The 16,998-nt window shown below is 40.0% G+C and overlaps 1 protein-coding gene across 4 annotated transcripts in view; it reads left to right on the top strand.

Annotated features, from left to right (window-relative positions):
• Positions 1-14,307: 14,307 nt before the first annotated feature.
• Positions 14,308-16,998, top strand: part of LOC147614751 (beta-adaptin-like protein C) — a 34,899-nt gene continuing 32,208 nt past the window's right edge. The window contains exons 1-2 of one of the 4 annotated variants that reach the window (XM_086780085.1): positions 14,345-14,528; positions 14,685-15,240. The gene's annotated coding sequence lies outside the window, so the exon portion shown is untranslated. Of the gene's footprint in view, positions 14,529-14,684; positions 15,241-16,998 lie in introns of all 4 variants that reach the window. The other 3 variants (XM_086780081.1, XM_086780080.1, XM_086780084.1) reach the window with 3 other exon arrangements.

The raw sequence follows: 16,998 nt of genomic DNA on the forward strand, positions 1-16,998 counted from the left end.
ATGGAAAAGATGCTCCAACCAAATCGTCAATTAGTAGAGTAAAAGCCAAAAGGTTCCTATTATTTCATGGTGAGGAACAAAAGAGAAAAGCAAAGAGGCTATCGAACAAACCAAGGCCCAAGTCGACAATCATATATAAATTATAGAAGATTCTTCATGTAGTGAAGGATAATGCAGATGATGGAAAAGCCAAAAATAATAAAGCAAATGTTTGGAAAGAATTAGACGATTGTTTTGTCTCACCCAAACCCCCCTTGAAACACATTCAACAAGAAGATTAACCGGTTTTGTAAGGATCTTTCCAATGGCTGAGCTCGTAACCCTTGAGGTCTCCAAGCTCTACAACTCTTTGAGAAGCAATTCCATCGTGCCTCCCACCAGCGTTGTCACACTGCTGCATTATTGCACGACGTGTACTCGTCCTTGCTCTCACCTCACATCATTGACACACACTGACTAGCATGCATTAGAGAGAGATATTAATAAGAGGATTAGCAAGAGCAAGACTCTATTGCATAATGGGAGAGTTTTTTGTATTATGAGAGATATTCACTTATATACATGGCCATATGTGTTCACACTCACTTAAACTGTGGCCGGCTAAGCAATTTAAGCTCATAAGAGGCCTAATGCTATTACAATGACTACTCTCATAATATATCCATGAAGTACATCACTTGGGACTTCATCCTAACTTACTGTCACACGCTTTTGAAGCGGGAATTGCCATAAGTATTCCATCGAATTATCACGGGCGCCCATCCAAGTTAATTGCTTCGTATCTTGAATGTATGACCTTTTGGTGTATCTACCTTGACTCTTTGATGTAAGATAATGGTAGTAGCTCTTGTTAACCCTAGGAACGAGTTAACATTCCCCCCTTCTTGATGCCGATCACGTCCTCATAATCGTATTAAAGACCTTTGTGTGGGGAGAATTGACAAGTTTTGTTGATGGCTTTTGATGTTGAGTGACATTCAATGGTCTTTGTTCCTCCGAAAGGAATAAGAAGGGCTAGTTAATAAATGAAAAGGTTATTGATTAGCAGGAATTCCTAACGGGTGAGGGTGGTGGGAGTGTATTGCGAATGATTACATTTTTGTATTTTTATGAGCATGTTTTTATGTGGTTTATATTTTTTGCTCGTTTTGTTTTTGGCAATCATTAGGAGAGTTACATGCAATTTTGGTTTATTGGGAAACTAAGAGATGTCAATGATGGGGAAGAAGAGAAGGAAGGATCCGGAGGAACATAGATAAAATCATCAGAATGAGATTGTGATTCTCAGTTCCTCATTTGATTCATTAAAGCAGCATTCATCACTTAAAGAAATTGGCCTTCGATGAGTTCCCTTTTTGTGGGCAGGATTCTTGTCAAATGTTGTTGAGTAGGACTTGTTCCTGCATGCTTCTTCCCATGTGCTTTTTATGCTTTTATGTATATTTTAGTACTCTATAAAATAGATATACATAAAGTACATGAACTTAGTCAAATAGACTCTTATTGAGCTACTGCCTGTTGAAATAGCCACTTGTTGGTGAGGCATGAAAGAATTACGTCAACTTGTGAGGCTAATATAGATATCTTCACTAAGGATTAGATATCAATGTGTTGTGAAGATTTAAGTTTTCGTTTGGAGAGGTTTATAATTTGAAGGAAAATTCCAAGCGATGGGTTATACTGTTGACCAGGCTATCGCCCACCATGGTCCCCCCATCTAGAGATGTACCTGGATAGTTGTCGATGGGTGAGGCTGTGGTCCAAATGTTCTCCAGTACATGAGTATGGATATGTAATCATGAAGAAACTGTACATTAAGTTAACCAAAAGAATAGTAAGCTATAAGCTTCACAAAAATGTATTGGCTATTGAAGATCATTGTTGGGAGTTTCTTGTAATATTCTACCATTTTTAGGTAGGCCATACTGTGACTCCCTTTTGTTTTTGTCTTTTATTTATTTATTTATTTTTTTGTTACCACCTTGTGAGCAATAGGAGGTTGTGGCTACTCTCCTTTTTGAGAGAGTAGGTTCTTATGTCTGCATGTAGCTTTTGCACTCATGCTTTTCATCTAGAGGGATGAAAAGAGCATTGTGATTTTGTCCTTAATGCGCTCATAAGTCTCCGTTTTGCAAACGTGGGAATTGATTCTTGAATTTTTGGCTCAATTGTTGTCAAGGCAGTAGGGACAACTTCTAGTTGGTTGCCATTGGTGTTGACTGAACATACAAGATCTTGTGTGTGTTATATGCACGATAGAGGTTGAGTGGCTTTCTTGGTGTTGCTTGGGCCTCCATTATTGTCAAAATTTAGGTGAAGTTTTTGGGGTTGAAGGTGTTGGTTAAGCATTCTTCCCTTTGTTAAATTTTGTCACCCATATGATGGGATTTTCATCATAGTATCCTTGTTCCTGAAGCACGTGCATAGGCACCCATCTTTGATGAACATTAGGAGTTAATGGTTGATGCCTTTAAGGCTTCCTTATTTGAACAGGCTTGTTGATGTGCTTGGGAATCCAAGCTTTAGTATTACCTTGGTAGTACCCTTGAGCTTGCTGTAACCTTTTGGTATCCACACTTGTTGAGTTGCTGGAGTTCTTTGAGGAACTCGCATTGACATTTATAGACAACATTGTGGAGTACGCTTATTCTTCCTTGGCCATTGAGTTTTGCATTGAGGAAGAGGATTTTATTGTCAAGGCACCCAAATTAGAGGAACTCGCATTGACATTTGTAGACAACATTGTGGAGTACGCTTATTCTTCCTTGGCCATTGAGTTTTGCATTGAGGAAGAGGATTTTATTGTCGAGGCACCCGAATTGGATTGGCGCCTTCGTAGTAGCCCCTAAGCTACAAGTAGTTGCTTATCTACCCACATTTTGATACCATTAAGATACCTTGGAGTTTGGTTATCGTGGTGGAGTTTTCTTTTTGGTTGAAGTGGAAGGTTTGGGGCCCTCCTTCACATTGGTTGGCACTGAGGTTGTGGGTTTGAGACTCATGGGTGTTGTTGATGATGAAGCTTGAGTCTCTTGCAAAGTGGCTTTTAAGCACACAGCCCGCTCTTGTGGAGAGGGTGGTCGATGAGGTGTTGTCAAGGTTGAGGCTTTTCCTTTGAGTTCTTGTTTAGAGATACTTTGTTGGTGAGAATGGAGTTGAAGAGGTAGATGCTTTATCAGAGTCGGTCATTGATGCAAATGGTAGGTCTTTGTTTTGGAGGGGTTTCCGAGGAAGAGACTTGTAGCTTTTTATGTTCAGCATCATAGAAATCCATTAGGGTTGGATACTCTTTCGTGCAGTATGGTAGTGTCAACTTTGTGTCATTGACCATCATGATGACCCTATCGTCTCGCTAGCAAAGCACAGTGGTGCTTGGGCAGCAATAGTCCATTTATTCCCCAAGATCAAATCTACTTCTAACACATACTCAACCACAAAAAACTAACATGTAAGGGGGTTAGTTTCAATATACATTATATGCTTAAAGTACCCTAAACATAGCATGTTGATGTCTTCTGTGAATGGAATTTTCTCAGGATGAGCGTTGAGAGTTGGTTGACCTAACAAATCCTATAACTCGAGGGTCATGAGATTGTGTTCTCGTTGTGGATAAAGCTGTGCTTAGAGTGTAGTGATTTTATTATGAAGTTCAAATCCAACCATAACCCTTGGGATATTCTAAGTAATAGCAATTTCATGATGCTTACAGGAGTGTTCAAGGTGACTGTTTGCATGGATTTGGAAATTGAATACCATGAGTCACATACCCAAGCTCCACTAAGGATGACATCATACTCAAGGGGATCTGGGGTAACATAGAATCTAAATTCCACATTTTCACCGATTGTTTGAGTAGCTGCTATGCACAGCAGCTCAATGGTGGCGACACAGCACCCAGTCTAATCAGTCTGACCACCTTCCATGTCGTGAGCACCACCTCAGTAGTACAACACGTGCGAAGATGGCGAGCTATAACCATCGGAGTAGCCGTGCCAAGATCAAGAAGACCGAGCTTAAAAGGGTGGTGCAAGGCAAGTAGCATGGGTAGAGCAAGAGCACCAATTGAAGATTATAAAAGTGTAAATTTTTAGTCTAGTGTTGAACAGTTGCTTAGTTGAGAACTTGTACTGGTTCTAAAGTAATACAAAAGCAATGTTGCTATTCCATCTATCTCTTTCTAATCTTTGTAATGTGTTGGATATGAATGCTATAACTCTGTCTTAAGATACATGTTGTGCACTTGAGAGAGAGAGAGAGAGAGAGAGAGAGAGAGAGAGAGAGAGAGAGAGAGAGAGAGAGAGAGAGAGAGAGTGAGAGTGAGAGTGAGAGAGAGAGTTATATGGTGGTGTGAGTGGAGACTGAGTGTGTGAAGTTTCCAAGCCAAGCGTTGATCTGAGTGTCACCATGACCACTCTAGAGTTGGTGTTCAAATCTAGAAGATCTGGTGGGTGGCTACATGTCTCCCACAAACATTGCCTGACTGGCCTATCACCCCGGACTTCTGTCTTGCCATTTCGCTGATGAGAGGGAAAATAGCGAGAAACACTTGGCAATCTTACTGGGAAACTACTACCACAAAGCTGCTGGTGGGAAACACTTACTGAAAGATCTCTACCGCAAAACTCTCTTTTGTGGGGTACCACGGTGAAGTGAAAAATCTTCGCAGAGTAGCATTCTACACCTTTAGGCAAAAGAGATCTTGAAAAGGAAAGTTTCGGTTCTGCCCCATTAATCCCAAATACAAGCCTACGAGAAAACCATAACATGGAAGGGGTTTTCTCGAAAAAGTCACTCGTGAAAAACCGTTCGCCACATGACTCAACCAGGAAAACTAGATTCAGGCATGTCTTTTCCATGTTGGTGAACCTAAGAATGGAGAAAAGTAATGCCTTCCAAGAAACCCTCTAGGAAGCTCATAGCTGGGAGTGCCTCGCATCGTTCCAACCAGGAAGATAGTGGAGAAACTTCCACAACACCATACGAGCAGGAGGGAGTCCAGGGTTCAAGAATTATTTGGACCAAGAGAAGAAGTGCTAAGAGCCAGAAGCTGTGCACAGTCTAGGTCTAAGCAGCCCAAGAAGGGTGGAGCGGCAAAATATAAAAGAACAACCACAACAACAAAACCCCAGAAAAGGTTCAAGGGAGCCATGGCATCATTAGCTAAAAATTTCCCGGTGTTCTCAGGAGAGAAAGGGGAAGATGCAAATTTGTATGTAAGGAGGTTTGAGCAGTATTGGAAAGTAGCCAGACCTCGGGATGTGGAAGAGCTAGAGTTGAGTGAAATCTGCAGAGATGCTTTCATGAACACCTTTAAAGATAAAGCCACGGAGTGGATATCAAGATACCAAGACAACCATTTCCAGACTTATGAAGAGGTCATGACTGCTTTTTTGGGAAGCTTCCGCAAGATTAAGTCTACAACTCAACTCTGTGATCAAATGAGAGAATTCCGACAAGAAGACATGGATCTGGAAGCCTATGCAATAAAACTGCTAACTTGAGGCAGAGAGTGGTGGAACAAACCTGACCTCGATGCAAATAGTTGCATATTGGCTTGTCTAAGGGCTTAAGCTACACGTTCATGTAGCGGTCAGTATAAAGCAGGCCGAAACTGAAGATGAGTTTAAGGAACTGGTTAAGCTCATCAAAATGGCAGAGAAAAGAAGCCAAGAAAGAAAACAAAAGACATGAAAATGATTATTCAAGTGACACTACAGGACACCCAAGTGGCAGTGAAGAAAAGAAAGGACAAAAAGAAGAAATCTGCAAAGGAAAAAATGAGCCCCGGAGAACTTGCCCTGCAGGTAAAGCAGTTGATGCAAGAAATGAAAAAAAGAAAAATCTCAAAATTTTGTAAAAATGTATTTTGCTCTCAATGCAAATAGGAAGGCCACCTCAAGGAGGAATGCACAATACCACCAGCGTATACCATTTGTAACATGTACAATCATAGTACATGAAACTATAGGTACAACATGAAAAATAGAGCCCCCCCGGGAAGATATGCAAGTAGAGGCCGCAAAAATTACCATGGAAGGAGACCCCAAGGACATGCTGGAGTGAATCTACCACCTTCCCATGCTACTATTGCCAATAGCCTGGGCATACCAAAGCGGAATGCGCCATGAAGAAAAAGCATGATGAAGAAAGACAAGCGAAATTGATGCAACTCAAAGAAAACCCGCCAAGTGCCAACATGATGCAGCCGAATGACATGCTAATAGAGGTCCAAGACATCTTGGCAGCCGGATGACATACATGATGCATCCGGATGACATGCTTATAGAGGTCCAAGACATCTTGGTAGCCACAAGGACTAAAGCTAATGAATTTGGTGTAGTAATAACTCCGGTGGATAATCTAGACACACCTAAAGCTCGGAAAAAGGTAGTCGTGGAGTAGGACTAGCAAGAGAAGGTGAGGATTCAAACCACCAAGGAAATAGAAAGACGGCAAGGAAAGCAGGAGGATAGCTCATGTGAAGTTGCCGCAGACCTCCTGGAAGAAAGTGGATATCTACACAAGGTGCGTATAGAGCACAACAATGAAATATGCTTGGAAGAAGGAGGCTGATTAATTGCAAACCAATGTAGTATCAATGCTACTGGGGGACAGACAGGTTTTATTGAGACAAGTACTGGATTTATGCCCAATATTCAAGCCAAAAATCTTGATGGTGGAATTGAAGGACTAAGCAAAGAATTGAAACACACAAAAGAAGAAGAAACTCCGGAATGCAACAATATGCAAGCTGAGGAACCCCCAGCATCCAGAGATGATGTAGCAAAAGTCACAATCTAGTTGAACAATGTGCTCATCAATGATGCAGTGTTGGATGGTGGATCCGAAGTGAATGTCATTACGGAGGAAAATACACTAGGATTGGGTCTCAAATGGGAACCCATTCCATTCAACATAAGAATGGTAGATATAACAGAGTGGTGGTTCCTAAGGGAATTGTTAAAAATGTCCTCATGAAAATCAAACAAGTAGACTTCATGGTCAACTTAGTGGTCATAACCACTGAAAACCACACCAAGTCCTACCAAGTGTTAATGGGAAGGCCTTGGTTGAGACAAGGTAAAGTGAAGCAGGGATGGGGCAGGAACAGAATCTCCATCAGAAAACAGAAGCGAAAAGTCCATGTCGACCTTTCCGGAGTAAGGGGATCAGTAAAACCTGCCCAAAGGCCAATTCATGCAGAAACATTCAATATGTCAAAAGACTTTGATGATGACGAAGAGGACATAATACTCCGAGAACATTTCGACTTGGTACCCTTGTACACGTTGCATGTAGATGAAGTGATGGGGCACTATGCAGAAGCAAAGGATGGGAAAGCAGAACAAGCAGCCAGAGAAAAAGAAATAAAATCAAATTCCACAAAACCAGAGGGCTCAAGGAGAACCAAGCTGAGCAAAACCATCCAGGAGAAAGCCTCAGAAGAGGTTGAATGGGCTCGAAATCTGGAGCAAGTGGAAGAAATGCAAGAAATCCGCAATTGGGTGCAAAAACAAAAAGAGAACCAGAAGTTAATGCCGCTAAAGTAAGCCTGAACAGACTAAAAGAGGTGAATCTGGGAAGGTACATGCAACCCATTCATTATCCTAGCAAGGCCCTTACAAAGGTGGAAATAAACTACAGCATGACATAGCGGGAAGCTCTCTCTATGATTTATGTTATGAACAAGTTCTGACACTACCTCTTGGGAAACAAATTTGTTTTCCATGTGGACCATCAAGACCTGATCTATCTGGTGAACAAAGCTTTTCTCGTGGGAAAGATGGCAAGGTGGTGCTCTTATAACAAGAATTTGAGTTCACCATTCACACACCCGGAAAAGAAAATACAATAGCAGATTTTTTTCCACACTCGATTTTGGAGAACCAAGCCTAAATGGAGTGGATGACCAACTCCCAGACACCAAACTCTTCACGGTAGCAGTTGCAAGAGTGGAAGAGAATTGGTATTATGATTTGATGCAGTTTCTAGAGAATGGAACATTCTCAAAAGGATACACTACTAACAAAAAGAAGAGGATTGCCCTGAGAAGCAAAAATTTCACCATGATTGCTGGACAGCTATACAAAAGGGGCATAGATCAGATCCTGCGTAGGTGTTTCAGACCATGAGCAACAAGTGGTCTTAAGCGAAGTAGAATTTGGCATTATTGGAGAACACATAGGCAGAGAAATCACAACCCGAAAAATCTTACAGGCAGGCATGTGGTGGCCAACGGTCATGAGGGATGCCAACAGTGAAATAAAGCAATGTGACGTCTGCCAGCGAATGGGTCAACCTGGTGATTCTTATAGATTGCCCATCTCGCCCATTTTGCCCCACTGTTTCCATTTATGAAGTGGGGATTGGATTTTGTTGGACCAATCAAACCACCCACGAAAGGCAGTAGGTGTGAATACATAAGTGTAGTAGCCCCAATATGGTACGCAATCTTTTTCAAGCTGGTTGGCCACACAGACTTGTTTCACAACCGTGAAAACAGAGGGTTTCATGAACGTGAAATGGATCTCACAGACTTAATTAATTTTTATTTATTTTTTTTGCATGTGGGCCTATTTCACGATATAAACTAGGTGCGATTCACGATTGGGTAGTTCATGGATTTTTTAAAAAAACCTTGGGGTTCTGTTTCACACCGTGAAATAGGTGTGTTTCATGTTTTTTTTTTGCTTAGGCCTGTTTCACAACATGAACTAGCAGGGTGCGGTTCGCGACATAAAATAGATGGTTCACGCAATTTTATTTTATTGAGTCTAGTGGGAAATTTGAATTTCCTTGTGTGGAGGGAATATTTTTGTATTTTAAATTGGGGAGATATAAGCATTTTCCCAAAAAGGCAAGTGGAAAATAAAAAGTCAACACTTTTATGACACCCCCTTACACCCTTCATAAATGGGACAAATTGATAACTCATTGGTATCTTTTCATTCAACACTCATTAGTCTTAATGAGTTATGGAAAAAAGTGCTTAATAATTATTCAAAGATTAATCTTCCCCCCCTTTTGAACTAATTAAGGGCTCTTACTAACTACTAATCACTAATTAATTCACACCATTGAGCACATCATTGGATAGGGCATGCAACTAATGTGTAAATTATTTTATAATTAGAGATTAATTAAGCTCTTAATTCTAATCTCTTCTCTTTATGCAAAATTAAGCAAAAGAGAGGGAAATGCCTCCAATTGATAAAGAAACTGACGTAATTAGGTGTTTTGATGCATCTAGATGCTCTCAAAATTGAACTAGATTAATCTCCCTTAATGACAAAAATATGTCAATTAAGGAAGATTAATTGATTTCAAGAGTTTTTGTAAAATTTTTCAAATGATTAAGCTACTCCTAATACTTGCTAACACTCTAATGTATTCAAATCAAACAAAAAACACACAAATCAAACAAAAATTAATGATCCTAGCTCTATGTTTAACTCTAAAAGAGAGCTAAAAATCACTAAAAATTGTATTCTATTACATTTTTTGATACAATAACAAAGCCTAATAAACTCTATGTGCAAGCCCTAGGAACATTAAAAACCAAAGTAACAACAATAAAAACAAGGATTTAAGCTAAAAATTAAGCAAAGAAGCATTCTTTACAAAACAAAAAAGAGAGCTATTCTTCACCAAATCACACACAAATCTCTATCAAAACCACATCTTTTTCATGGGAAACCACTAATCAAGGCAATGGGCAATAGTTAATGCGTAGATTAGAGAAGAATGATGGAAAAAGCCAAGGGTGATTCCTCGGCAGCGGCGCCAAAAATGTTTTGGCTCACCCAAACTCCCCTTGAAACATATTCAACAAGAAGATTACCTGTGAACCGCAACTGTCGTGAGGATCTTTCCAATGGCTGAGCTCGTAACCCTTGGGGTCTCCAAGATTTACAACTCCTTTGAGAAGAAATTCCACTACGCCTCCCACGAGCATTATCACACCGCCGTGTTGCACTACGTAAACTCGTCCCTACTCTCTCCTCACTTCACTCACACACACTCACTAGCATGGATTTTATATATATATATATATATATATATATATATATATAGAGAGAGAGAGAGAGAGAGAGAGAGAGAGAGAGAGAGAGAGAGAGATTAATTAGAGAATTAGCAAGATGAAGACTCTATTACACAATGGAAAAGTTTTTTATATTATGAGAGATATTCACTTATATACATGGCCATAAGTGTTCACACTCACTTAAATTGTGGCGGTACTTTAGGCTCATAAGAGGCTTAATGCTATTACAATAACTACTCTCATAATATATCCATGAAGTACATCACTTGGGACTTCATCCTAACTACCACACGCTTTTGAAGCGGGAATCGCCATACGTATTCCGTTGGATTATTACGAGTGCCTGTCCAAGTTGTAGATTTGGACACCATTGATTCCTATCTTGAACGTATGACCTTTTGGTGTATCTACCTTGACTCTTTGATGTAAGATAATGGCAGTAGCTCTTGTTAACCCTAGGAATGGGTTAACAAAGATATTTGGATATCACGACAAAAAGCAGTGGAATAATCAACACTTTTGAGAATTTAAAATTTTAGAATCTTTCAAGTTATCTATGAAGGACGCATGTTAACATTTCACGCATTACATGGTAATATCGTTTCAAGTCATCTATGAAGGACGCATGTTAACATTTCACGCATTACATGGTAATATCGTTTCTATTCTATTTTCGTTCTTCCTTGTGAATCACATTTTTCTAACTTTTCTTTTTGTGTTTTCCTAGCATATTATATACATCCATCTTCCTTACTTTGTCAATGAGTATGGAAGTCCATCCATTTAGTCCACACAAGGCATGGAGAAGTCTCATTACCAAGCACGTACTGCATTTTTTAGACATATAAGCCATGGAGGAGGAACGAATAGAGCAAACAGTTTAGTTGAAGTTTTTCAATGATTCTACTAAAGAATTTTCTTAAAAGACATCAATACAAGTCATCACATGTAACAAGAATAATTTGCCTTCTTCAAAAATAGAGGTGACAAAAAGCGTGGAAAAAATCAACAACACATCATAAGATGATGCAATGGCTCAAAGAAAAACAATGTGTAGGAAGAAATTGATTCCATTAGAGCAAATTCATAGTTAATTATCTATGTAAAATTCAATGCCATAAGAAGTAATAGATTGCTTCTTACGTTTTGTTGCTTATATAATGACTTTGTGTTTCCTTAAGTGTCCTCTTCCTCAATACATATAATTGGAGTCTATGCTCATCTTGTCTCGTGTATATTGAGCTACTAATTACAAAATTAGAATATACATACTATTAGTGTACAAAATTGGAATATTATACATTACTCTAAGTGGAAAAGCATCATTGGGCTCTTGTCAGTGTCCTAGATTGTTTAATATTGTTGTGATTATTTCTGTGCAAAATACATCCACATCCAATGGGATGTATGTTGCTAACTGGCTCTGCTACAAAATAGGACCAAATATGATAGATTTGAAAGTTACTATAAAAGAAAGTAAGTGAAATAAGTGGATCTCTGCCTCCTCGAGCCTTGATCGTCGCACATCAGTAAATTTAACATGAGTCTTACATTGAGGCAAATCCTCCAGCCATAAGTGTTACTACCACCTTGCTTTGAAACTTTTGACCCTTATGTAATTTGTTTGGTCGACATAAAAGGCATCTTGTATAATTGACTCCATAGCACTTAAAACTTTCTTAATAGACCTACATACAATATTGCAAATAAGTATCTGCATAGAATACTCACATTGTTAATATTACAAAAATTAAACCATGTACAATTTTATAGTTCCATGGTATCCTATGTAATAGCAATTTCTAGTGTTCAGATCAATAATCACCAAGCTTTAATGTGAGCTACAAAAAGTTATCTTTCATTAGACAACAGTGTGATTGCTTAACTTATGACAATGAGTATATGGAAAATTTTAACTTACTTTTTATCTCATAAGCTAAGATAAAAAATACTATTGTGTCAAAGTCCACTCTTGAAAACCAATTTAGAATGTCTAGGAAGCTCTTATCCTTATGGTGTAAAAAAATTAGGGATGATAGATCAAGAATACAAATCTTTAGTTGCATATCTTCTGGAAGTCCACTCACGATCATACTGAACACCATATACACTCACAAGTAAATACAATATATTAGTCTACATATAACATAACACTAAAGTAAGAACTCACATGAGAAGAGTAATTATAATTGTGTTATTCATTTATCTCATTTGGTTCTAGAAGATGTTAATTTCTTCTTAATGTAGAGTAAATTGTTGCAGTTCACTATGCATTAACTACCCTCACAATAAATTCAGGTCTAAGTTGTTGCATAGTAGCACTATTTGCATAACCTACTTCCTCACAATACATTCACCTCTGATCTCTTTGCTCTTTTTCTTGTGCCTTCTTCTTCTTCTTTGTGATGGTCTATATTTTCCCCCCTTTTTTGCTTCACCCAATCGAGTTCGTCTTTCATGAGTTACTTCTTTTTCTCTTAATTTCGCCTTTAAGATTTCATGCATTTTTATATATGCAATCTACATAGGCTCTAGTGTTGGGTCTCTACGATAACTAATGTGACACAAAAAATGTATATCCTTATCCATGATAGTAACTCTATGTGCATGGGCTGTAAAAGATAAAGCTGTCATGAAAAAATTCAACGAGACAAGGTCGATGATTGGCCACCTCATTCCCATGTTATGCTGCTTGCAAATTTTCCTGACCAGTCTCTAGAGAGGAACCTTCGGCATAGCCAAGATTACAAGGATGAGGATATTTTAATTTTTGAGTGTATATGATCCTGAAGCTCTTACACTCTTGAGAGCCAAAGAGTTAGAAGCAACAACCTCTTGGATTTGCTTATGCCAAGAGGAGAAGGAGAAGGCTTGTGATGGGAAATGCATCAGATCCGGAAGCAACTTTGTCAAAGGATGCACTTGTAGATAAAGAAGATGAGAGCTCAATTGGAAAGGATTACAAAAAAGGGAATTTGTCTACAACACTCGATGCAATTCCGCAATCACCACTTCTGGATGAGCCCGCTTCTCCCATAGTAGTTACAAACCCGCAATCACCACCTCCGTTGTCACCTATTGTGGATGAGCCTGCTTCTCCCGTTGCGCCCACACTGGATGATTTTCTCAATTTGAGCTATCCTCTTAGGTGGAGAAGATATACCCTATAATGTGTGCTTAACTATGTTAGTAGAGTTTTTTTCCGTTTCGAGTGTGTTTCGGGGCTTATTCGCATGCTATAAGGTTTTCCAGATATCTCGGGGAGTGTTAGTTCGAACTATCATTGTTCAATTTTAGGTTTTTTGCACTGTAATAGCTACATTTAGTGTGTAGATAGGGCTGTCACATCATCTTCAACATTGGATCTTCGAGCTCATTATGAGAAACTTCAAAAGCATTATCAACATTATCATCGATTTATGCATTCCTGCTAAGTATCATTTCCACACCCTACACTCTGTTATTTTTTCACACACTTTTACGGTTTTCTTCATCATTAGTGATCTACTCGAAGCCATCTCGGTTGCATTGATAATACATACAGGTGGTTGGGATATTTACATTTTATGTCAAAGATTAGTTGTTTGCAGGAAGCTAAAATGGCAGGCAATAATGTATTTGGATGCTTTTCACTGAGGATAGGCTTAATGGGAGCAACTACCCATTATGGTCCTATATGAAGAGTTTCATGATGAAGAGTTTCATGTAACTGCCACGTGGTAAGAATTTAGAGGTTCGAAGAGAAATATACTCCTATTACTTACGGATTTGAAAAATATCAAGTTGGGAATTATATACGTGAGAGGCACGAGTCAGCTCACTAGTTGAAATAAAGAGGAGTATAAACAACAAAGGAAAGAAAGGTTTTATTGGTGGAAAGGTTTATAACCTCAATAAAATCTCTCCACTATTCTCGCCCTTGCCATAGCATTCATCCACGTGTCACTCCTGTGACCATCTCATTTTTTCACGTGGCAGGAGTTTACAAGGGGGGACAGACTGTTGCAATAGTCCCCACTAGTAGAAATAAGTGTCGCTCGGTCTCGCCGGCAAGGAGCGGACGTGCGGGGGCGCACACGATGCGTTATTTTCGAACTTGCCATGGAAGAAAGATAAATAACCATGCCGCGATTCGTGGTGATGATTGAGCAAGTTTGCGGGTTCATGTCATCTGTTGCCACCACAATGCATGATGATTGCATCCATGATACAACATCACCTAACCATCATGGAAACATGGTAAAAAAAAAAATGCACATGTAGGGGGAGGATCTAAGAAGCAAAGCTGTGGAAAAACGAGAACTATTCTTTCGAGAGTTTTTGGGTGCCCCTGCCGTTTGAGGACGGGGGGCTTTTCTTCTTGCTGGCCATCGCCATCTCCAATTTGAGAAAAACCTGATCTGCTTTCTGTCTGTCAACGCAAATGCTGGTCCTCCCACTTCACACAGTCTGAGATTTCCTTGCAGAACGCCTTCCTCATCAGGTGAGGTTCAAAGTCTCCTTGCTTTTTTCTCTGCCTTTAATGGTGAATTCAACGTTTTCGCGCCTATGGAAAAGGCGAATCGTGACGGCCATTTCTAATGGTTATGCGATTGGAGAGGTGAGGCGAGGATCTGATACAGCTACGGTTAGCGCGCAGATATTGCACGGAGGATTAGAAAAGACAGTTCGGATCACAGATTGCTGGAGATGATTTTTTTTTTCGCCAACAAATTGCTTGAGGAGATGGAGCTAAGCTTTTGAAAGGAAGCTTTTATAGATCAGCGCAGTGGTGCAAGCAGGATAATTTGTGCACAGTCAACAGTGGATGCTGGATGTCAGGAAACAGATTAGGGTGGCATTTGGCAGAAATCTGCTCATTTTTGTTGATTTGAACCTTCAATGCAATTCTTTCTCCTCTACAGCAGATATAAAGTATATCCACTTTAAGATGTAGCCCAAGTCCTTTATTGAGAAGAAAAGAAACTGGATCTAATGCCTGGTGATTATCCTTCTTGTCTGGCTCTCATTTAGTCTCAGAGGCCAAGGATGGCAGAGTTACACAACATGAATTTCTTCCTTGCTACCCAACATACCATGGCCATGGTGTGGCTGTGGCTAGCTGTGTTCATGGTGGGAGCCATCTGGCTACGAGTATGAGTGATCTTTATCAAAGGCGTATGGTTATGCTTTAAGTGTTGCAGCTTTGATTTAAGGTATGGTTGTGCTTTGAATGCTGCACAGCTTTGAATTAAGGGTTTATATCCACAGGCAACCATATAAAATATCAAACATCAAACATTGCAGGCTTTTGGAATAATTGCTTTTAGGTTCTCAAGTGTATTGTCATTGCACACCTGTTGTACTAGGGCACCATGTGGAATTTCTGGCCAATCAGTACACTCAGGACTGATTTTGAGATGGGCATTGTGCATTTTGTGAGCCATTGTTTAGGGACATCTCTAGACATCGACTAGGTCTAGGGTTGAGTCAGTGTCAGTACCGCACAAGTTAGATGTAACCCACTTGCAAGCTATAATGATGTAAATCTGTCCTAGGCATTTATTAGGCCTTTGGTCAGGTGCTTGGAGCAGTGGTTAAGTCATTTAGAAGGTAAAATGTCCACATTTGTGAAAGCCTTTGTCCCAAGGTAACTAGCAGTGTGAAGTTAGGTCAAATCGTGCACAAGAGCAATGGCTTCAGCATTTGGTGGAGGCCAGTGCTGCCCTTTTGCTGCCGCTGTGCCTCACTCTACTGTGCCTGTAGCACCCTTGGCTGCTGGTCGCCACCTCTGCTGCACCCAGGCGCCGCCCAGCTGCTTCTGTGTTCTGCCTTTTTCCGCTTGTGTGCGGCCCTGCTAGCGTTGCGATTTGCTCTACCTCTGTCCTGCCTGTGTAGCACCCATCTTAGTCACTTCATTGCCACAGCAGTGCTCAGTTCCGCCCACTCTGCCACATGTGTAGTTCACAACATAGCTTGCTTGGCCTTGTACAATGCTCTATCCCTATGCTGGGGCATGTGTGCCCTATGTACGGTTGACTTTGCAACACCCTGTAGCATTGGATTTACCATGTCGTCGACGAGATTGAAGACCTCTTTTGTGGACCGATACTGTTTGGATTGGCCCCCCTTTCTTCGTATTGTAATGCAGCCACATGAGAGCTGTGATGCTCACGTGAACAAGATGAAGTCCTTAATGAACCAACTTGCAAGTCTAAAGGTATAAGTTGAAGATGATGTGGCCCTGGCAATACTCATAAAGTCCATGTTTGAAGAGCTTTACGAGAGCCTCATCACCACAGTGAAGAACCTTCCAAATCTTACCTTGGAAGGGGTCATAGGCTCCTTCAAGGAAGAAGAAAGGAAGATAACGAACAAAGCATAGAGAGATAGCTAATGTGGAAGGAACAAGAAGGACTGCTATGCCACGAAGCCTTGCAAACATTGTGGAAAAACCAACCACTATAAGAACTAATGCTTTCACAAGAAAGTAGAGACTAATGTCACATAGGAAGAAGAAGAAGCATGCAAAGAAGATGCAAACTTTGTAGAATATGAAGACTCGTGGGCCTTTTAAATGCTCCAATGCCATAGTCATTTTTTTGTACAAGCCACCATAGCTTGTGTGCAAGGAGCTAACAGGAGGCCATAATTCAATAGTAATGTCTTTTGGTCTCACAAATGCATTGACTACATTCAATAGAATGACCATAGTCACGAGGGATGGGGGACGGGACGGGGGACGGCCATAAGTAGGGAACGGAGACGGGGGAGAGAATGACACTCAAAAAATACTTTTTTAAAAAATTTTTCTACTCTACACTTATTCTACTTTGGAAGTACATCAAAATGAGCACAAATTTACACTAAAATGGTAAGCTTTTGAGTCATATTAATAATTAAGTAGATACAAAATGAGTCATGACTCAAGAGTCAGGAGTCAGGACTAAGCCTTAAGGAGGCAAAATACATGG

The sequence above is a fragment of the Cibotium barometz genome, chromosome 41, assembly GCF_041138505.1.
Source record: "Cibotium barometz isolate CiBa-2024 chromosome 41, ASM4113850v1, whole genome shotgun sequence".
NCBI lineage: Eukaryota > Viridiplantae > Streptophyta > Polypodiopsida > Cyatheales > Cibotiaceae > Cibotium > Cibotium barometz.